The sequence below is a fragment of the Astatotilapia calliptera genome, chromosome 3 (assembly GCF_964374335.1).
Source record: "Astatotilapia calliptera chromosome 3, fAstCal68.1, whole genome shotgun sequence".
Lineage (NCBI taxonomy): Eukaryota > Metazoa > Chordata > Actinopteri > Cichliformes > Cichlidae > Astatotilapia > Astatotilapia calliptera.
The window spans coordinates 50,635,501-50,659,753 of NC_137424.1; the positions used below are offsets into that span (position 1 = coordinate 50,635,501).

A 24,253-nucleotide genomic window follows, 5' to 3' on the forward strand; every position below is an offset into this window, starting at 1 on the left:
TGATCCATCAGCAGCAGGATGGCTGTGATGGATCACTGTGGCTTTTCTCTACATTATTCACTCTCAACATGACACAAAAACACACCAATAGTATTATTTGACTGGATACTGGGATGAAGATAATTGTCACAATATTGTCATGCCTAATAACTGTTTATCTATTTTATTGTTTACTTGTTATTTTGTGGCTTTTTAAAACCGTAGCTTCTTATTGCTAACAAATGTTCACCTTTCAATCAATTTTTGTTTTAATTTATCAGGTTTTACATGCAAAAGATACTATGTTCCATGTAAAGAGTGTGGGTTGGTGGTCCACACGTGCTACACAGAGCTTTGATGACCACCATCTACATGGTGTAGCGGCATACTGTTGTTTGTATCGGCTTAATTCCTTAATACAGCGGTCCCCAATCCCCGGGCCATGGACGGGTACCGGTCCATGAGTCATTTGGTATCAGGCCGCGAGAGTTGGGGCTCGGGTGTGAAATTGATGGTTTTCAGGGTTTTTTAGCATTATTTTTATATCATTTTTATCATTAACTCAGTTTCCCTGTTTTTTTCCCCTGTGTATCTTCTTTTTTTTTGGTATCAGTACTAGTTTTATTTTGTTGTATTTATCTGCAGCACCTTAAAGGCCGGTCCATGAAAATATTGTCGGACATAAACCGGTCCGTGGCGATGAAATGGTTAAGGACCGCTGCTTTAATAGACATGATGGAAGCATCAGAAGGCGATAGCTGTGACTGCAAAACAACTTCCAGTCCTACAGAAGTGTAGGGCAAAAACAGCTTTCTGATTGAACTCTGCAAACGCTTTCCTGATGAGTATGTGGGCTCAGTCGTTCACTTCGTCCATTTCGTAACATCTTGGTCATTCTACATTTTTGAAAGGAGAATTATCACTGTTTTGCTCGTTGGCTTGTGATTTGTGCTCGTCACATTAGCAGCCAATGAGAAAACCCTTTTGCAGTCACAATTTTTGAAACGAACACAGCTGAAAACACTTTGAAACGCAGCCAATGTCCATATAAACACTCCGAAATTGTTCAAGACCACTTGAAAATTACCAGAAAGCCTGACTCCTTGGGAGCAAAATATAAAGAAACTCTATGAGAAAGCATCGCTGTATATCCCAGTACCCCCATCTGAGGCCATCTAATAAATTGGTCTGTAAAGACCCTTAATTTGGATGTGCAGTGCTCTTAGTATGATTAATTGTAGAGTTTGATCATGATGAAATCAGCCTCTGCTGAGTAGCTTGTATTCACATAGAAATGCAAACTCTAAATGCTAAACAGTGTTCTATATCTGGGTTTCCCTCTAGGGAAGTACTGCTGTTGTATTTCAGGTTCTTTCATTCCACCTTAAACAGCCACTTTTGCTGTTTATTAGAGGCTGAAAACAAAGGAAGCACATTTGACCACAGGACATAAGCAAGCTGATCACATCTAACAGAATATGTATCAGTGACTCTCCCTCTCTCTCTCTCTCTCTCTTTCACACACACACAGATAATTTGCAAGAGAGCGTGCACAGATAAAGTCCAGCAAACATTATTATAGAATGCAAACGATTCGGGCCGGCAAATATAAACAGCACAAACTGCTCTCTCAAACCCTCATGTGTACACACACACACACACACACACACACACACACACACACACTAGAAGACAGAGCGACTAAGACACAGAGGAGATGGATGGGGTGATGACCAGCATACTGTTCATATCACACGGAGCGCTCACATAGGGACAACTAAGTAATAAAAATGTTCATTACAGAGCAGTTTTCTGCAGCATCCATTAGCGCTGATGAGGGTCATCCTCTCTGTCAAACAACTGATGCATTCTCTCCCCTTTTTCTGCCCTCATCTTTCTTTCTGTCCATCAACGCCTTCAATTCTTCTCAGGCTCATAACTTTAGCTGTTTGCTCAGACTGAATGAGCAAATAAGATGGAAGCATGGAAGCAAAAAGGAAGAGATGAATGAATCCGAACTAAATCGTTTTTTGCAAAAATGAAGGCAAAATTTTCATTTTATGTGAGTCAGTTTAGTAAGATATGGTCCCCGTGGAGACATCTGAATAGTCTTTCAGATATACAGGGGGGCACTGTACAATGACACTGGCGCCCGGTGGCGCCAGTCTCCGGCAGCTTCGCCTCTGTCAGTGCGCCCCAGGGTGGCTGTGGCTACAATGTAGCTGCCATCACCAGTGTGTGAATGTGTGTGTAAATGGGTGGATGACTGGATGTGTAAAGCGCTTTGGGGTCCTTAGGGACTAGTAAAGCTCTATACAAATACAGGCCATTTACCATTTACAATGGCGGGAATTTTTTTGTCCCATCCATCAATTTTTAAAATAATCCAACCACTAAAACATACATTTCCTGTGTTTAAGTTACGCCTCTGTCTCGTGACAAAATGTAAATACACACACAAATATGAATTAGCTCTTGAGAAACCTCCAGAAATATAATTTTAAAATTTTCCCAACATCTTGATAATCAAATTGCTTGTCAAATAAAGGAATAAAAATAAGCTATAAATGAAACGTGTTTTAATTTTGCTGATGCACGTCTCTCTGCAGTATATTAATGAGTAACCTCGTATTGTGGATGGATTATCTCAGTTGTTCTCCTGGCTGAAGTTTGGTCCAGTTACAGCATCCTGCCATGCGATTGCATTCGTCCCTAACCATCGGGAACCCTCACGTTAACTTTTATCGAGTGGAAAAAAGTTAGCGTTCATCCTCCAGCTTCAATGTTTATTATGCTAAGTTAGCATAACTGTTTGTTAACGTAGCTGTGTTGCTAGCGATCACGTAGCACAGCATTATATACCATCTAGTCCAACTTCAGTAACCCTGAAACGTCACTACTGTTTAGTTTTCTGTCTTCATTTATGTTGGGAGTGATAGCATAGCTGTACAATTACATTTTTTCAGAAATCTCTCAGTCAGAACATGGCATATGATGTTTAGGTGGAAACTAGCGAGCTAACTTCCTGCTAACTTGTAACTCCGTTAAATTTAATAAATTCTGTTTTCAACCAGAATTCATATATATGGCGCACTGTGGATTTTTGAGAAAATTAAAGGATTTTAAGTGTGCCTTATAGTCCAAAAAATAGGGTATAAAATATAGTATAAAAATAGGGTACTAAAATTGTGTCCCTCAGCATACATCCATACTCTTGTGTTTTTCTCAGAAGAAATGAACGATGCCTCAAAGATCTGAAAAAAAAAAAAAAAAGATTCTGTTTTGGTTTCATTGCTCACTAACGTCTTGAACGTAGGCCTTTTATTGTGTAATAAGTTTAAAGAACATGCCATATAATTCATATATTTCTCTTCACATGATACACACAGTCAATCACACATAATATGAATTCAAGATAATGTAATTAGCACAAAGACTTCCACCTGACAGCTCTGCTTTTGTCAGATATTAAGTTGGGTGTGCTATATAAGTTGCGTTACAATGGCTGCACATCTGCAAGCCTCTTTGCAACCCACCTAAACCAATGTAATGTGGTGGCAGATTTCTTTTCTCATGTATTAATCACATATTTAATCATATCACATTAGTTATAGTAATATTACTTTCTCACTTTACTATAGTAAGAGCACTCCTGCCACTACTTTACATGCATGTGGAAAGTTAACACAGTGAGGCCATTGAAATGGGAGACGTTAAACAGATAGTGAGGCTCCTTCTGCTTATCAGGGATGTAAATCCTCATGCTGGGCAGACACTGTGCGATTTTTTCAGTCGCGCGATTCAGCTCCTGCTGAAACTGTACGATTGACTCGCAGGGGTTAGAAGTTCATAGGTCACGATGCAGGTCTCACACTATACGGCCCGATGCTCTGATGCGACCAGAGTGTTCACACTGTGCGTCCATAAAATGAAGGTTATAACAGAAATTCTGTCGCTCGCTCTCCCTCTCTGTCTTTCACTCACACAGACACGCACACCACCACCATCAACTTTGCTAAATTGCTAATGAAAAACATTGATCAGGCAGCTGTGATTGAGCAGCAGTGTAGATCCAACTATTTTCAAGGTTGTTGTGTCGTGATAATTTTGTGAGGCCACATCGAAAAGGCTCGAATGAGCTTTCCAAAGTTCTACAAGTTGTGCCTCCATCGCTTGTGGATAGTGCACATGCTGCACTGCCGTGCTGCGCCGTCTTTTTCGCTGACATTTGTGTTTGCGCGTGCGCAGTGTGACAAACTGCGGTGACACCCTCACGACCAAGCGATTGATGATCGGGAGCTCGTCGTGAGGTGTTAATCGCGTCTCGTTACCCCACGTATACTACAAGATGCACGACGCACGATGAAGGCCAAAATCGGGCCGATCGCCTAAACGGTCACACGACTCAAAAATCGGCTCAAAATGGGGCAAAAATTGCACAGTGTAAGCCCAGCATTAGGTGATGGCTAAGCAGAAAACAAGGTCATAATTCTCTCTGTGAGGGAGGAGGTACAGGGAGTGCAGAATTATTAGGCAAGTTGTATTTTTGAGGAATAATTTTATTATTGAACAACAACCATGTTCTCAATGAACCCAAAAAACTCATTAATATCAAAGCTGAATGTTTTTGGAAGTAGTTTTTAGTTTGTTTTTAGTTTTAGCTATTTTAGGGGGATATCTGTGTGTGCAGATGACTGTTACTGTGCATAATTATTAGGCAACTTAACAAAAAACAAATATATACCCATTTCAATCATTTATTTTTACCTGTGAAACCAATATAACATCTCCACATTCACAAATATACATTTCTGACATTCAAAAACAAAACAAAAACAAATCAGCGACCAATATAGCCACCTTTCTTTGCAAGGACACTCAAAAGCCTGCCATCCATGGATTCTGTCAGTGTTTTGATCTGTTCACCATCAACATTGCGTGCAGCAGCAACCACAGCCTCCCAGACACTGTTCAGAGAGGTGTACTGTTTTCCCTCCTTGTAAATCTCACATTTGATGATGGACCACAGGTTCTCAATGGGGTTCAGATCAGGTGAACAAGGAGGCCATGTCATTAGTTTTTCTTCTTTTATACCCTTTCTTGCCAGCCACGCTGTGGAGTACTTGGACGCGTGTGATGGAGCATTGTCCTGCATGAAAATCATGTTTTTCTTGAAGGATGCAGACTTCTTCCTGTACCACTGCTTGAAGAAGGTGTCTTCCAGAAACTGGCAGTAGGACTGGGAGTTGAGCTTGACTCCATCCTCAACCCGAAAAGGTCCCACAAGCTCATCTTTGATGATACCAGCGCAAACCAGTACTCCACCTCCACCTTGCTGAGTCGGACTGGAGCTCTCTGCCCTTTACCAATCCAGCCACGGGCCCATCCATCTGGCCCATCAAGACTCACTCTCATTTCATCAGTCCATAAAACCTTATAAAAATCAGTCTTGAGATATTTCTTGGCCCAGTCTTGACATTTCAGCTTGTGTGTCTTGTTCAGTGGTGGTCGTCTTTCAGCCTTTCTTACCTTGGCCATGTCTCTGAGTATTGCACACCTTGTGCTTTTGGGCACTCCAGTGATGTTGCAGCTCTGAAATATGGCCAAACTGGTGGCAAGTGGCATCTTGGCAGCTGCACGCTTGACTTTTCTCAGTTCATGGGCAGTTATTTTGCGCCTTGGTTTTTCCACACGCTTCTTGCGACCCTGTTGACTATTTTGAATGAAACGCTTGATTGTTCGATGATCACGCTTCAGAAGCTTTGCAATTTTGAGACTGCTGCATCCCTCTGCAAGATATCTCACTATTTTTGACTTTTCTGAGCCTGTCAAGTCCTTCTTTTGACCCATTTTGCCAAAGGAAAGGACGTTGCCTAATAATTATGCACACCTGATATAGGGTGTTGATGTCATTAGACCACACCCCTTCTCATTACAGAGATGCACATCACCTAATATGCTTAATTGGTAGTAGGCTTTCGAGCCTATACAGCTTGGAGTAAGACAACATGCATGAAGAGGATGATGTGGACAAAACACTCATTTGCCTAATAATTCTGCACTCCCTGTATAGCCCCCCCCCCGTGAGAGGGGCCAACATGTAAGAGTTTGAGGAATGTTCTTTGTCTGTGTGTCTGTATATAAGATGTAAGGGCGGTGGCCACAATTCAGAGATGGTCCTGGTGTTTCACTGGGATGCTCTCTCCACATTGCAATGTGTTTATTAAACCCACTTCAAATCAAGCTCACTGGGTGTGTTGCAGGTTATTGTTAAAATTTCCACAACATTAACTGTTGGCATTAATGCCTGCTCTGTTCTGTGCTGGGGTGATAGATACATACAATAGATTTATGTTACTGCAGATGGAAACAATCTCTTGTGTCTATGGCGGTCATGTTAAGATAAATTTGTTTGGTTGTTAAAAACAAACTGTCCTCCTGTGACATGTTGGAGTTTCATTTGGCTTCTGCCAAATGAAGAGTGTAGCTGCCTGTATTATTCCCAGCACAAAAATGTCCACAGTGCATTCATTTGTGCTGCCAGATTGTAGCAAATGCCCACTGGACACATGAGCGTCTCAGCTGTGACTTAAGGCTAGGACATGCTTCAACCAAATGCAAATTGGCAAACACCTACGAGGGTCACCCAGAGACAGCTACACGGCTGTTTCTTTTGTGTAATTTGTTGTGTAATGCTCTACTTGCATAACTTTGACTGCTTTGTTCATCGTCATTTCAAACCTGCCACTCAAATATGATTCACACATTTCCATGCAGAATTTGGGGTTTAACCAGTAAAACAAGGCTCACTGTGAAATGGTTTTTGTCTTCTTATTGCCTTTCCAGGAGCATAATCCCCCCCTTATGACCAGTTACTTGCAACATCCAGATTGCAGCAGCTTTACAGCCTGGTATGGGGAAGTGCTGAAACAACGTATTTAGCTTTTCACATATCATTTCACACCATGGAGGATGGCCTAACCCTCACCTATACCCAAACCATAGCATTTCCCTGTGTCATTCAATGCACAATATCTGCTGCACTGATTTTCAGTTTTTGGATTGTTCCTTTACCCTGGATCTATTTCTAACCCACGCATACGGATATGTGACTGACCAGCTGCAGAAGTGACAAGCTAACAGTAAACAGCTAATAGCAAACATGTATCTACAGTATTACATGAATCATGATTAAAACACACACTACCTTCCATCTTTTTCTCCCTCACCATGAGCCCTCAGCTTCTTTTAAGTGCAATCCTTGGCACGTTTTGGTTTCTGTTCATTTCTGCAGCTGTTCCCTCACAAACACTTCCATTGTGAGTGAGATTTTCAGTTTGTGTCCTATATTGTGTTTTATTCAGCATCTGTTGTCTTTTGTGTGCTTTTGCAGCCATTTTCTGTTTGCTGGAGTTTTCTTAAGTTAAAATGCAACTTTGAACTCTCAGGGCCACCGTACATGAAATCCATTAAATGTTGACATATTTTGAAAATGTTGCGCAGTTAATAGACATTCCATTGTAGAACACACGTACAGATTTTTAGACATCTTTAGATCTCTCACCTTCTCCCATTTGCTAGGTTCCTATTTGTCTTTGTCCTGGCATTTGTTTAAATTTATGTTATCTGCATGCCACAATTTGATGAACTAGGATGGTATCAGCTTTGCTTGAACCCTACACTCTACCTTTTCCCTCTCTCTTGTTTCATCTAAAGGGCACCAGGGCAGAAAAAGAGAGAAAGGCATGCGTGTAGTGGTGAGCGCGACAATACTGGAGCCTTCACCTTCAATTCACATCCTTAGTACTGGTACACAGCACATGCCGCGTAGGTGGCATTTGATGAATCCACTGACGTCTGTAGTTTCATTGTGCTGAATCCTGTCACTGGTCACATTAACAAGGAGGGAGACTGAGAGCATAATGAGAAAAGGGATAGATGAAGACAGAGAAGGAGCAGAAAGCAAAGGCAAAATAACTTTGAGGCCAGACAACAGTGGCTGGCGATTACAGAATGAGCAGAATTACTGCCACTCGGCAATGAACTGGTTGCTTTGAAGACAGGGACCAAGGCCCACTCGCAGTCAGTTGCCATCTTCAAAGCGACTCTGATGTGTCAGGAAGTCAATAAAATGGCCATAAGAGAAAATCAGTCTGCTATCAGTTTGTGACTGATTGGGGTCAAGTTGTCAGTTAGATGCAATTTGTTGCTGCAGGACAGCAATTTAACTGCATATATAGGAATACGACCAGAATACAGCCAGTTGAGATGAGTCCCAACTGCAAAGAGACATATCGCATATCTGTGTTTATAAATTAGGCAGCAAGTATAAGCAAACCAATCCCAGTGTGTGTGAGGGTGTTTTTACACCTATAGCTCACTCTCTCTATGTTTTTAAGCTTGCAGCTTTTCCACGTGATTTGATTTGGTTTCTTTTCTCACAGAGAAAACTCCAACTGAACCAAAATGCTTCACTACAAACCATGGGAGAATATTCAGTCTGCTTGTTGGCCAGGCTACTTGCTAGCCCGTACAGACTTTTGCACATCTGTAGTACCCTGTTCCATCCCAGAATACAAAGCATACATGGCTAGGGGATGTTTTTAACATCAAAGTACACCTAGTAATTGGATTAAGGTCGGATTATGTTTACAGCATAATTGAATTGTTCTGGAGTTAATTTGAAACGGCACAAATAGAGACCACCTTCTCTGAAGTTTCTCGGTCCACACCTGAGAGCGATTACTGTGTTCACATCTGCACAAATGCATCAAGAGGGAAAACAAACCACAGTTTAATTTAAACGGACTAAACACTGCAGGTGTGAAAACACCCCAAGGATGACTGGAGTCTGTCCTTAGTGTTTGGAGACAGGCTGCCTCACAAAGGGCAACCTTTTGATCAAAACGGTTGAGAGTGTTGACTGGTCAACTTCTGGGCATCCACTATGTTGACACACTACTGGCAATTAGTGTATGACGGCAAAATCACCGCCTCTTTACATAGTCACAAGGAGGTGTGACTGAGCCATCAGAGAGACTTTGTTTAGCATAGTAGCTTTGTTTAGCTCCAAAATGAAAATGCAATTACCCTAAATCATTCGTTCACCACTTTTGTGTAATATATTGCCTTTCCAGTATTTGTAATTTAGGTCTATCACGTCTTACTTAGTTAGGGTTGACCTTCTCCCTGTTGCTGCTCTGATTTCCAATTTCTTTTCTGGTAAATAGATACCTGGAAAATATCTACAGATTTTGCCTGAAGGAAAACTTGGGGGAACAAAAGCAATTGTGGCATTTTACCCTTTAAACCAGGGGTTGGTAACTCCAGGGCTCAAGGGCCGATTTCCTGCAGGTTTTAGATGTATCTTTGATCTAACACAGCTGACTAAATTACCTCCTGAACATGTCTTGAAGTTGTCCAGAGGCCTGATAATGAACTAATCATTTGATTCAGGTGTGTTGACCCAGGGTGATGTCTAAAACCTGCAAAACACCGGCCCTTGAGGCCTGGAGTTGCCCACCCTTGCTAAAAATGCTGACGGTTTAGGGTTTAAAGGGTTATTGCTGCATATTTGAAAAAGTGCGGGAGAAACATGTACTGCCAAGAGCTGCGTGACCACCTCGGATGTGCTGTGAGGGAAAAAAGAGGACAACTTTTCCCAACTTAATAATAGAAAAATATCAAGCCTGGAACTCATGTTTTCTCTGCTCATACGGTCTGTGAGCCGATTTAACTCCCCAGTTTTCTCACTAACAGTGCAAGCCCGACACTAACAATGTCATCATAACGTGTGGAGATTTTTCCAGTCCGAGTACAGAGAAAGACCTCACAGTTCCAATATAAACAGTCACAGAGTGCAGTTTCTGTTTCTGCTCATGGTCCAGTTTGTGTGGATTTGAGAGGGAGTACTATGTGATACAGGATTATGTAAAACTGCCCTACGTTAGTAAGGGTGTGTGTAAAGCTCCTAACCCTAATCTGTAGGTTTACAACAGACTCTGTTATTACCTCTTCCTTCATTACTTTTTTGGCAATCTGTTGACAGGAACCTGCTGCACCACACACTTAGAGAGTCCCATAAAATTACTGGACTGCCCCGATCTGCATGAATTATTCTGAACATGAGTTATTTTAAAGGAATAATCCATTAGCAGGGATGATTAGGTGGCATGGAAATGACTGGATGAACTCCAGTTTTTTTCTTTTCGTTTTTCTATTTTTTTTAAAAACAAGAACAATGCACCGTTGCCTTACAATTAGAAGATGGTGGGTTTAAATCCATCAGCCAACTGTGACCCTTCTGTGTGGAAGGTGTCCGCATGTGTTCTCCGGCTTTCTCCCACAGTCCAAAAACATTGGCCACATGTGTGACTCTGTCTGTGTCTCTGTGTTAGCCCTGCAGCAGACTGAGAGCGTACACCACCTCTCCCCCTATAAAAGCTGGTGCAAAAAATAAATAAATGGCTGTAGGACAATTTTCCTGCTGTGAGGAATGTAATTGAAGTTTAAGGACTATAAGAAAAACAGGAATTAAAGTACTGGCTGTGATTTTTTCAGGTCTATTTTTTGTTTTCAAAGTTGGTCTTTAAATATGAAATTCACTTTGTGTTTTTCTGGATTAATGCTCTGAGTGTTGCATGCTTCCAGCACGTTGATACACACCTTACTCAAGATCCTCGGACTGCCTGATGTTAGCTTTGAACGTGTCCTTAAAGATTGTTTTGGCCCAAAGCACGGCGCTTCGTTTGTGAACTGAAAGAGTAGAGTTCTTTTGAAATCTGAACTTATGTATTCGCAGTGCACAAAAGGCCTTTGATTCTCTTTTGTTTCCAAAATAACAATAGAAAAGTAGTCTAATTACTGGTTACTAAGCATTACCTCCTTACCCTCTTTAATGTCAGCAGAGCAAACAGGGTGACACAGGGAACTGAGGCTACAGTTCACACATGCTCACTAAAGTTTATCTTGATTTCTGCTGCAACATTCAGAGTTTGGTTTAAACAACACCAAAGCAAAAATCCATCCAGGTTTGAATCAACACGGGCTGCTGTTGGTGGGGTAATGGTGTTGGTCAATGCTCCCTCTAATTTTTCACGTGTCTGAGCGAACACACAAACTCCATGAGCGGTCCCTTGGACCACTGTGAGCAACAGCAGGCGTGTGCACTGTGGTCACGCCAGCATCGAATCCATCCAAGTTACATGGTTTATTAAAATAATCAAATTACAGCATTTATGTTAGACTACTATTAATTAACTGCTTTAGCCCACTTACAATGAAAAAAAAAATCTTGTTCATGATCTGTGTAGTACGTTAACACTATTGGAAGTAAAAACAACTTGAACTCCAATTTTGAAAACAAAACTTCCTTTCTTTCTTTTTCTTTTTTAAATAAAGCTCTGACTGGTATTATGAGTATGAGTCTGTGGTCTGGGAGAGAGTCCTGTAACTCTGTCTGCAAAATACAGTAAATAATGACCAATGTTGGGCAATTACTTATAAAGTTACTTCTTCAAAAAAGTTACTGAGTTTTTGCAAACAACAACGTTTTTTGCAGCTGTTTTATCTAAAAATGCAGCCGAGGCGTTTTTTAAATAAACATTTCAAACTATTTACAGAACAATCAGCTGTTCTGCATCAAATCTGATGCCAAACAAATTATTTGTGCCGCTCCAAAAAATAATTTCTGTCCACTATGATATAAAGGAGAACAACAGCCTGATACCTGCAGGCCTGACAGCAGGAGATGTATCACTCCTGTAACACCTGTAACATTCAGCAGTCGCCTCATTGTTCTGACACAAACAACAAAACTATTGACAACACTAAACACTAACTACACAAGATTTGCGCTAAATGTCGCAAATCTTTCACATCTCAAAACACCGCCGTCACTCCTAAAACTTCCCCCCGTTCAAAACAACTAAATGCCATGTTTTATCATAACTCTGGTTTTACGTGGCCTATCAACACAATTTAAAAACTCTCAGTCCAATACATCCAATAGAGCATCTTTGGGATGTGGTAGAACTGGAAATTTGGGAGATGTGTAACACTGCAGCCAAATGTTTGACCAGAATCTCTGAGGAACCTGTGCCATGAAGAATTAAAAGACAGTCCAACTCTCCAAATCTAGTCCAAATCTATCTATTACCAAAGCAAAGATTATCTTTTAAAGGTTGCTGCAAACTGTATAAAGGTGACATCATAAGAAATAATTCACTGCCAAGAGTTTCTCCTGATCACGGGTTTGTAGAAACTTCATACAAACACAACTTAAAGTTTTTTTATGAATGCACGGCTCCTGTTTATGCTGCTCCTGCCCTCGCTACTTTGTCTGCACAGCAGATTAAGAGCTGAGCGTTTGTGTGGCTGTGCATTTCAGGCTTGTATTCCTGATTTATAGACGGGCTCAACAAACAAATTCTGTACAATCTGAGCACTTAGCAGATAATAAAGTTAACACAGCTGCCACTAAAACCTGCACTGTGCGGTGCTCAGAGGTTGCTGCGATGACTCTACAAGGCACTGTTTCTTCTTGCCTGCGTGCATGTGTTTGCTAGACAGCAACACATCCATGGGGAGAAAAGACATGTTGCCTTATACAGACATACAGACAGTAATGTCAGAAACAAAGTTTTCACAGGACTCTCTGCAGTCCTTTGAAATACTAAGTACATCCTTACTGCTTCTTTGGGAATTAAGAGTATAAGTAGCAGCCAGCCAAGTTATCATCAAGAAGGGTGAGCACCTCTATAAAATCAGAAGTTTTGGCAGTTTTGTGCTGTTGAGCAGTCAAGTGTGAGTTAACACAATGCTACAGTTTTCACAGGAGTGAACTCGAAGGTCAGACTGAGCAATGCTCAGAGAAACTACACAGAACCCAAGAGCTACATCTCAGCCTGTGTGAGCCTCAGCTAGCGAGTTAAATTTCAAAGTTCATGACATTAAAAGCTTCGTTCAGCTGCTCACACGTGGGGTCGCCACAGTGGATGGATCCACACAGAGTGCTGTGAGACAGTATTTGCTCCTTTTCTTATTATTTGCATATTTATCACAGGAGCATGTTCTAGATCATGAATCAAATTTCAATATTAGACAAAGACAACCCAAGATAAAACAAAATGCAGTTCTCAAAAGGGAATTAAGGAAACCAGATATCCAAACATAGCCGATCGATGTGAAAAACAATTCCACAGAGAAGAGGTCAAAGTTATCTGACTGCAGTTCTTCTAGCCACGCGTGACTCAACCAATTTTGGTGCAATTACTTCTACACAAAGTGTCTGGTAGGTTTGGATAACTAAAATATGGTTGCAAGTACCTTAAATAACCACAGTAGCTGGCTAACAAGCAGTAAAAATTATTTAATGATCTGATCTTCCATTTTATTATTAGATGAGCGATTATGGTGTGGAAGAACTTGGCTGGCCTGCACAGACTCCTGACCTCAACCCGACAGAATTTGGGATGAATTAGAGCAAAAACTGTGAGCCAGGCCTTCTCGTCCAATGTGCTTCTGGCGGAATGGTCAAAATTCCCATAAACTCACTCCTAACATTCATATGTGTGTGAAGGTAGACGAGGAAAGCCTTTAACTTTATATAAACACACATGAAATCCAGATGTTTAAAAGTTGCTGATGCCTACATTGCTAATTCAAAGGAAAAGCCTACCAAGTAAAAATAGAGAAAAAGAGATTGGATAAGATGGAGTCAGTTCATTTACGCCACATGTGAATCATTAAATAAACATCGGACTGAAGCTCTTTGATCAGCAGCTGTGCCGACTTTGTGCGTCCACGTTGCATCCAAAGTACTGTGCTGTGACTTTTTCATGCTATTCAGTACAGATGAGTCTGGTGTTAGTGTTGCCGAGGAGACTAATAAGAGACATGCCAGCAATGCAAACTACACAATACTCGCAGATGAACAGCATCCAATTTTCCTTCACCAAGAGAAAAAAAGCACACACTCTTGAAAATTGGCTCCCTTGTTGACTGAATTTGGTCGCAACAAGCAATGAAAGCATCACAGAGGATACAGCATATGCTGAAAGTTCATGTTTTGGCCACTTTTCACTTACATTCCCCCAACGCACACCGCAAGGGCTTCACGTTCATATTTAATGAGGGGCAGAGGGTGGATGGGCAGCAGCTTGACAGTCAACAGGGGAGACGCGTTCGATAATTTATGTTAACGACGCGGACACGGGGTGACCCTTCATCCCTCTCGTGACGGGGACCATCTCTTTTCCTTTTTCTTCCTCTTCCCGCTCCCATTTGAATTTTTCAGAGACCTTGTCCTTTCGCATTATTGCGAAGACTCTAAGGTGAAGAAGAAAGCAGAGCGAGTGGGAGGACCAGAGTGCACAGCTTTGTGTGTAAATGCACAAAAACTGCGAGTGGGTGTCCGTGCGCCCACACGGTGTGTGTGCGTGTGTGTTTGTGTGTAGGCAACCCTCCAGAGACTTTTACTCAGCATTCTGACACAGCCCTTCTCTCTCATACAGGAACATTATTGGAAATGAAACAAAAAGGACACACTTAACACACTCTCTCTCCTCTCATGTGCACTCGCATCCTTCCTGACGCTTTCTTGATGTGGCAGCCTCCATTATAAAAACTACTTAAACCAAGTAGGGCTGACAAAACGCCCGGCAACCCCCCGCCTGGGGAGGAGCGGAAGAGAAGAAGGACTGAAGAGGAGGAGGAAAATTTTTTCGGCCATTTTAATTGCAAAGCTTGTTAGGCTTTTTTTCCCTCTGTCGTTAGTGCCTTATTAGCATGTCATTAAAAAGCCAGGCGCTGTTTGATAGACAGCCTGAAGGAGAGCAATTAGTTTGTGGGTATACGTGTGACTGTGGTACTGAGACAGTCAGTACTTCATGTTTACTACGTTTTAAGATTGAGGTAAAAGTGAGTTGAAGGCTGTTTCTAACCTGATCTTCCAGCATCAACTCCAATGCATTGACTTATATGAATCTGCAGTTCTCAGTATTTGCCCACCGGTGAGGAATTTCACCCAAATGCAGGACGCTCACTTATATTTCTACCATTTGACACCGCTGTGGAGAATTCAGATAATGAATAATGGACTTTTTTTCACCTAAAACATTTGCAGAATCTTGGCCGGCAGTCATGGGGACATGCGTCTGCTATCGACATAAAAATTCAAGAGGGTGTGACGAGAGCTAATTTGGATTTGTGCACCCAGAGGGGGTGCGGTGATGGGTTGTCAACTGTGTTCCCCAAAGTTGAAAGGCCCATATACTCTGATTATCTTTCTTTTGGCAGCCTGTCAGGAGAGCTCGCTATGGCTTGGGAGTTGCTAATTAATAAGTGATTGCCCACTTAAAGAAAAACACTTGATTAGAGGGAGGAACGCTTCCTAAACCAGACTCAGCAGCTGTTTTTGGTCTGCAGCCCTGTCAGGGCTGAGCTGACTAATGCCACATTTCCCTCACTGAAATGATTCGTAATAAGAGCACTTCCTCTGCAGATACATTTTGGATACTTTTTCCTGGTATAGCAACTGCTATACTTTCAAATAATTGAAAGTATAGCAGCAAATAATTGCTGCTATACTTTCTTTACAAGGAATTCAGCCAAGAGGAAAAGGAACATATATTCAGACACTTAGAAGCTGCTTTAAGCATGCATATTAGTAACACATTGGCTCTTTACACTCACCAGTGGTTTTATTAGTTACGCTTTGCTGACTTAGCCTGTGGGGCAAGGGGTGTAGCAGATTGCTGATATCTGAGTATAGATCAGCAGTTTCTAAAAATACTCAGACCGCCCGTCTGTCACCAACAACCACAACACATTCAAACCACTTACAGTAAATCGCCTTTCTTCCTCATCCTGATGTCTAATTTAATCCTCAGCAGGTTGTCTTGAATTTCTGCCATGTGATTGGTTGATTAGAGTAATAAGTAGGTGAAAAGTTAATGAAATGGCTGATTAATGGCTCTTTTAGAGGCATTGTTGTGCATGACCAATCGCTTCCTGTTAATAGGCTTATAATAAGTGGAAAATGACTCAAAAATTAGCCAATAGGAAAGCCTGACTGTTGAATATGACATATTTTCACAAGAATAGGACAACATAGCACAAGAAAATGTAAATACTGTAAATGCTGACTAAGAGCAAAAAAACCAACAAAAAACCCCAATCAACCTATCAAAACCTGATGAACACGCATGTGAAATGACGTCAAGTCCTGAAGGTATTTGCGTTACATTCGCTGGCCAGAGAGTTATACGTCTGTTATACATATATACGTATATATGTCATCTTCTCTTCTGTACATATGCATTAAACACATAAATTATTGGCAATGAGCCCAAACATGAAGCAAACCATGAGGAACTATCATTAGCCCTCTGACCACCACCATTACTGGTGGTGGTCAGAGGGCCCGGTGGCGCCAGTGTCCGGCAGCCTCGCCTCGGTGAGTGCGCCCCAGGGCAGCTGTGGCTACAATGTAGCTTGCCATCACCAGTGTGTGAATGTGTGTGTGAATGGGTGAATGACTGAATGTAGTGTAAAGCGCTATACAAATACAGGCCATTTTAGCGATAAGAACAAGAGTGAGGAGGACCCAGGAGCAGACACAGACGAAGAGACAGACTGAGTAGGAAACTATGACGATTGTGACTGCTATGACTGTGAACTATGACAGTAACTATGATCTTTGAACTATGACTTGACATGGGGAAAATAGTACAGACGATCTGACGAAGACTGAACGGAAACACACAGACACACAAGGGGTGATCATGGGAAGTGGAAACACATGAGGAAACAGCTGCCACAAAAAATCATAATGAGACCGCAGGGGAAGTGTAAACTTAGCACATAGAACATGGAAACAAGACTTTCAAAATAAACAGGAAACATGACGGGATGCAGACAAGACACATACTTGACAAATGAACCATGCAGACATGAAACATGACAGCTTAAGACATGAGCCAACAAGAAAGACTTAACCACAGGGGGCGAAGACACAAATGGCTTTAACAAGCAAAGAACAAAAACTAAAACAATCTAGGAGCTAATATCTAAATGAACTTAACATAAACAATGAATGACAAAATACAAGGAAACTCAGATCCTAATAAATAATAGCAACAACCAGAACTTAACATATCTTCAATAACATAAGTCAACAATACAAACTGAACCCAAAATGCTGGATCACAGACCCAGCCCGTGACAAAGATGTCCTGGGGATCCATGTCCCCAGTGTACTGGGTACGGGGTAATCCAAAGGCCATAAACCTGTTGTAGCACTACAGTGACTGCATCATCATCATGAATAGCTTACGGTGATAATTAGGGAGATTAGCTTGTCCTTTTGGCTGCGTTAGCACCACAGATAGTGTTGGACAGCCTGATTGCACAAGGCATAAATTTAAGAACTTGGGTTACTCAGAGTTTATTCCCAAAAGTCCTCAGATAGGACTGCTCATGCTCATGGTCTCAGCTGGTACTTAAACACAGTGGCAGCGGCTACAAATACCAGTGTTGGGGTTTGAGACAGTCCCACTCCCACTGCAGCGTCAGCTTTCTGGGTGGAAAAAAAGCTTAATAATCACTATTAATGGAAGGGAAGCGTCAAAGTACTTTGTGATGCACTTTGTTCCTCGGTTGGCCAAAAAGCCACCACAAACGTAAAGGAAGATGCAGCAATTGCAATGTCAGAACTACCCTCAGCCAGAGTGTTGTGACCCAGTCATTAAAAATCAGTGCATCAGATGCTGCTCTAGAAGAAATCGGTACAATTTACAGAAAATGACTGTCTCAAGTGCTTTAAGCCTTAATTGAGCTGAGTGAGTGAGAAGTGAAGTGGCTCTGCACTAAGCGAGCGAATTGGCTTCTTGGTGATGAGCGTGATGCCGTCAAAGTGGCAGCATACGGGCAACGCAGGCAAACATAGAGATGCAGCGCGGTGCAGGAAGGATTAGTAGAGCTTGAAAGGTCCTGCTCGTGCAAAAGTAAAAGTTCCCAGTTCCCTGGCAACAACGGGAAAGTACAGTTTCCTGTCATTCACTACCAAGAACTGAACCTTCAGCAACCAAACCTCTGCAGAAGCAAACTCTCCATATGTGTAAGCCGACTTCAAAAGAGCATCCTAAGTTTTATGAGTAAGGTTGTTTTTTTCACTGGACTTTTACTTTTCAGTTTTTTTCTCTTTCTTCCTACTTGGTCTTGACGTATCGTTTATTCTTCTGTTCTTATTGTTTTGACAGTCACCATATGTGAAGCTAGTAAAGATATAAAGCTGCCATGTTGCATGCAGATATATGTGGAAGAGACTGTCATGAGTCATGAGTAAATTAATGCACATCTGCATTCACTTATTGTGATACAGCTCTGTGATTCAGATCAATCTTTTTCCTGTGCACGTTCTTCCTTCCACCAGCATCTTTCCCCACACAGGTATACATCATCGTCCTGCAGTATATTAACTCCAGCTCTTCCACCCACTCTCTGTCAAATTTTTCCATTAAGTGTAGCAGTAATAACAACTACTTTTTTCTCTGTGGTTTCCAAACTCTCTGCACTCCAGATTCCCGCGTGTGCCAGCCAGTCAGCTTTCTGCAAAGTCCTGCCAATCAGCTCCTCGCCTTTGTGAACCCGCCGGTCCACTCTGCACCTGCTCCTTCAGCGTCTGCCACACATCTCCTCGAACACACACCGCTCACACTTTATGGGTTCTTTTCATCACTACATGTTGCTGTTTGAAGCCTGAGAATGTGATTAATTTAATGTAGAAAAACAACTAAAGGATTTTGTAAAAAAGCATTAAAACACAAAGTCAGTTAAACTTCTGAGATGTCAATCTGCCCGCTTAGGAAAGATAACCTGCGGCATATTCAGGTTGCAAAGTAGCATCCTGTGTCAAGAGTGTGGAGGAGACACCATCCTAAGGCTCAGGATCTGCTGCTGTGTGTGAGGAGGAATAGGAGGCGCGCCCCGAGAGACGTGCAAAACGAGCACCAGCGGGTTACTCGTCGGGCACAGACTCCATGCGGTCCTGACGTCCATTAGTGGGACCTCTGCTCACATACCCAGCACCGTGTGGCATTCACCAACACAAAGGAGGACATGCCTCCCCACACCGTCACTGACCCACTGCCAAACCCGTCATGCTGGATGATGTTGCAGGCGGCTTAACAATCGCCACGGTTTCTCCAGACTCTTTCATGTCTGTCACAAGTGCTCAGCGTGAACCTGCTCTCATCTGTGAAGAGAGCTGAGCTCTGATGGCGGGCCTGCCACGTCTGGTGTTCTGTGGTGAAGGCATTTTGCAGAGCACAGCAGCCATGGAAGGAATTTGGCTTGAAAGGACAACTTAAATCTCCACATTTTGACTTTTTTCTTTTCAAAACAGTATTTCTACTTTTTTACTCTCTAAATAGTGAGTCTAGTGTAATTTCAAAATTTCAAAATGAACAATAATATATGTTTTTTCTTAATGTGGCCCTAATTCTCCTCTGTAGCGTTAGGAATAGGAAAATTCAAAAATATTTTTGACGCACGAAATATTTCCACAAATTTTATACGTTTGGTGTGTAGAGGCCTTAACTCACGTTTAATTTGTAACAATCAAAAAGCTGCACGTCAAACTAAAAGGAAATTAAGATTAAATGAAGTGAAAGTAGCTTAACTAGACAGAGGCGCACTCTTGCAGAGGTAATCTGTGTAAAAGCAGTGTGTAAGTCCCTTGGGGAAGTTCACCGACTCACACACTTTTTTTATCAGATGGATTCACACTTCATTATGGCTGATCCCTGCAGCCACACGCATACACACACATGTTGTCCCTGCAGCTACAGTGAAGAGGTCATTACACTCGGTAGCTCTACTGCATCAACAAAACAAATCGATTCTGGCTTTAGGATCAAAGACATTGTGAAAGCACGTGCGTCTTTATGTGTGTAACGGAGAAAAACGGGAGAAAGTGGGACATGAACACATGCGGAGATCCATCATGAGAAGTAATCTGACCTTGGTGCTCTTTTGGAGAAGGGAAGAGGGGAGCGCAGTGCCAGAGAGACTAATTAACTTGAGAGACACGGCCTTTTTCTCCTCCTCCTCAACAGAGAACATGCATGTGTTTAGTATATATGTGTATTTTGTACTGATATCAGGGCATAGTCATCACTGACAGATGGGCACATGACACAATGTCTCATCATCACATGAGAGCTGCAGCATGAGAGGTAGTGAGGAAGGAAAACAGACACTCAGACTCTCTGACTTGTTCAAACACCAACTAAAAATACTCTAAAATGTCAGGGTATGCATCTCTGACTTCTGTCTCTGTAAAAAACAATTTTACGTGTCAGAAGAAGGTAAGTTTTTTGAGGAGGCTGGTCTCTCTAAGGTAGGAAGTGCTTTTTGGTTGGAATTGGAGCATCTTTTTTTAAACCCCCAAATTTAAATATTACAGGAAAACCAGAAGTCCTTAAGTCAGGAGAATGAGAGTCAGGCATATTCAACACAGTTTACCAAGAAATGCAAAGCTTGTTTAGTCTGCAGTGGCTTTATGGATCTGTGGTACTTGCACTTGATGCATAATTAAGGCAAACTAATAAAACTGAAAAGTGGTGGTAATATGTAGTCTCATTAACCCTTCAAAGCTACAAACATACATGCAATATTACTGAAAGTTATTGAAGTGACACTCATAAAGCCAGTTTTTCTTTGCACGGAAATTCAATTCAGTTTTCATTTTCAGTCATATGGTGCCAAATCACAACAACAGTCACCTCAAAGCACTTTGTATTATAAGGTAAAGGTCCTGCAATAATAGACATAATAACAATAATAATATTAATAACAGTCAGTAGAATCCTAAGACTCTTAAAACAAACATTTCGTGAAATGTAATAGCAATATGTGTCGTGGATTCATGCTAACAAGAGCAAAACAAGCATTAGCTGACTGTGCAGCCACAACATAACGTGACCAGGGTTTAATATTAAAGTGTACTGATTTTTTAAAAAGTGCAAATATACATCTTAATACATTATATAAGGGAGAAACAGAGCTTTTACAATACAAGGAGCTTGAAAGTCAATATTTGGTATGACCACCTTTATCCTTCAACACAGTCTGAACTCTCTCAGGCAGCTTTCTTGTCATTTCTTTAAGTAGGAATAGTTCTCCAGGCTTCTTGAAGGACATTCAAAGCTCTTCTTTGGATGTTGGCTGCATTTAGATGATCCCACACTGCTTCAATAATGTTGAGGTTCGAGATCTGAGGAGGCCGATCCATGACTGATAGTGTTTCACTGTGTGATTATCTGGCCATGTCTTTACTACACTGACAGTATGCTTGGGATCATTGTCATGCCGTAAAAATGAAATTATTAAATTTTTTTAGGATGTTATTGCATTGTGAATCAAAATCTGACTGTACTGTTTTCATAATTCCATTAATTTTAACACGACCTCCGACACAACTGACTGAACCTGAGCCTCAAACCATGACAGTGCCTGCACCGTATTTTACAGATGGCTGTGGACACTCACCGTTGCCCTCCTGACCTTCTCTACAGTATTGATGATGATTTGAATCAAACCTTTCACTCCATCAGACCTTTGGTGATGGATCACCTGAAAGAACTGGCCCTCGATCCCTATGTCAGGTCTGTACAGGAATATTTCCCCCCTTTTAAAAAACATTTAAAGAAATGGGAACGTGTGCTTATGCAACAGGCTGCTAGTAACAAAGTGTTTAAAGATACAATTGAAAAATTGTTCTTTTCTAAGTTTTTGTTCTATGTACACACATTATTCCCAAGATGGTTAAGTACAAGGACTGGACTGAAAATGAGTGAAAATGAACCAAAAAAACTTTCAACAACCTTCAAAAAACTTGGAGAACTATTGCTCACTTTAAAAGTTACTAAAGTGGAAAGGGATCATCCGGCTTGTTACTAACACTTTTTTCAAAAAGCCAAGATACCTGATGGTAGGAGGTCGCATTAGTGCCTATGAAATTGGCATCTTGCACATCTGGAAAGGCTGCATCAGTCCTGAAAGCTATACACAGATTTTCAAACATCTGCTCCTATCCAGAAATCTACTTCCGGGAAGGCCTTCAATATCCAGAAGGCAATACTACACTGGATCTAATACAACAGCATTTGTTCCCTCATGAAAGAAAAATGTTAGAAAGACCCAGGACTGTTGACCAGTTAGAAAACTATTAGAGAAGAGTGGAGCCAACATGCCTCCCAAAAGCCAAACAACTGGTCTCCTCATGACCAGGGAAGCGTAAGTAATTAAATTCCTTTAGTTCATTGTTTCATTAAAGAAACTTTGCACTGATTACAAAGCCATTCTACTACTCCTTATCTTAAACCAGGCCCTTGGTAACTAGGGGATTATGCCAATAAGGGTCTCTCATGCCGTGGCATCAAAATGTGGGTGTGCTTTTTCCGAATGACAGACACCGAAATGTCACAGAGAAAGTGTAGTGCACACCCACTTATCAAATATCAGCAGACACCACTTTGCTAACTAGCACACACTCCAGCAGAAGAACAAACCACTGAGCTAATTAATGTGAAGTCGTCAAAGTTGGATGAAAGCTGCAACTTTCCCAAAGTGAAAGACAGCCTGAGAGCAACAGGGAGAGGGCGATTTGTGTGTGTGCGTTTGTGTGTGTGCGTTTGTGTGTGTGCGCAGTCCCCTTAAATAGACTCTATCAGATGCAGCGGGAGACGAGAGGAGACAGAGGTGAAAAAGACGGACGAAGCGAGGGGAAATCAGGCATCCGTAAGGGAGATAATTAGCAAAATATGAGAACATGTGAGGGGGACATGAGAGTATTTACTTATTGTATATCCATCTATGTTTGTGTGTGCTTCTTTGTAAGTGTGTGTAGATGCCCTCACGTGGGAGTTTTGCTGTTCAGGGACAGATGGTGCCCCATAACACTGAATGTTGATGTTCTTTGTCTGAACCCAACACTAAACACGCCTACAGCATCTCTGAGCTCTACACAGCTTTGACTGTATGATACTGGATTGTGAGTCTGTATGTGTTTGTGCATGTGTAAGTTCTTTACACTCTAGAGATTTTGGGCTGCTTCAGATGCAAGTTGACAGTCCCTTGACAAATGTGGCAAAACGGTGGTCCTAGATCCCACTGTGAGACGCATCCAAACGATACATAGCCTGTGGCAAAATTCAGATTGTGTCAGGTTGTTTAAGACTGAGTTCTCACACCGCTACGGCCCACATCTACAAGCAAACACTATAAAAATAACAAAAAATATGGCATAATGCCATTTCTGAAAAACACACACACACAAACAAAGCTGTGAAATCTCGTATACTTCCTGTTTATATCACAGCATAATGACTGACCAGCCAGTCGGCGCACAATCTGACGCACTAATATGACTGATTGAGACTCTAAGTCTGCATTCCATACTTATGAATAACTGAAATGAATCCGGTCGCATTTTGTGTTCATATGTGTGTGTCGGTGATGTACTCACCCGTGCCAAATACTGTTTTGATCTTCGCGTGTAACGGTCTCCCATGGGTGAACAGCCTCAGCGTGCTTTCATGTGTGCTTTGGAAACACTGAAGTGTCTAACATCTGACTTGTGCTTTTCAGTCTGGAAGAGAAACAAATGGTGGATAAATTTAGAATTTTAGAATCTATTTGGTGCCGAGTGAGTTAAAAAATCAGGCTCTGCATGATTTTTTAAAAACAATTTTCATTCATTCAATAATCCCGGATGGTATTCAGGCAAGAGTTGTCACAGCGTCTTGCTGGAAATTTTTTTTTTTCATACATACAAATAAATATAGCAAAACAATTGTGATTATTGAAAAAGGGATTCGTAGCTCGTTACAGGTAGTCTTGTAGGCCAAGTTGACATGTCTGTATGGTGTGATTGATAGTTTGATACAAAACATCTTACTTGGGGACTGGATCCTTAAACCACTCTAATGTCTGTGAAGGTTCTCAGTCATCCAGGTCATCGTAGTCTAAGATCATCATAGTCTCTACATAGAAGAGCCGCCTCAACGGGACAAGACTCGGCTGTCCATTTGCATCTAAAGGACAAAGGTCACTCCTTCAAGGATGTCAATGTTCACATTTTGGACAGAGAGGACAGATGGTTTGAAAGAGGAGTGAAAGAAGCCATCTATGTGCACTGTGAGCGACCATCTTTGAACAGAGGCGGTGGTTTACAATGGCGATCAGCGATTGTGGCTCAAGAGTTGGGAGT

The 24,253-nt window shown here is 41.6% G+C and overlaps 1 protein-coding gene across 2 annotated transcripts in view; it reads right to left on the reverse strand.

The window, feature by feature from the left end:
- Positions 1-24,253, reverse strand: part of htr2cl1 (5-hydroxytryptamine (serotonin) receptor 2C, G protein-coupled-like 1) — a 227,541-nt gene that overhangs the window by 84,710 nt on the left and 118,578 nt on the right. For both annotated transcript variants that reach the window (XM_026162610.2, XM_026162609.2), the window contains exon 3: positions 23,510-23,632. The gene's annotated coding sequence lies outside the window, so the exon portion shown is untranslated. The remainder of the gene's footprint in view (positions 1-23,509; positions 23,633-24,253) is intronic.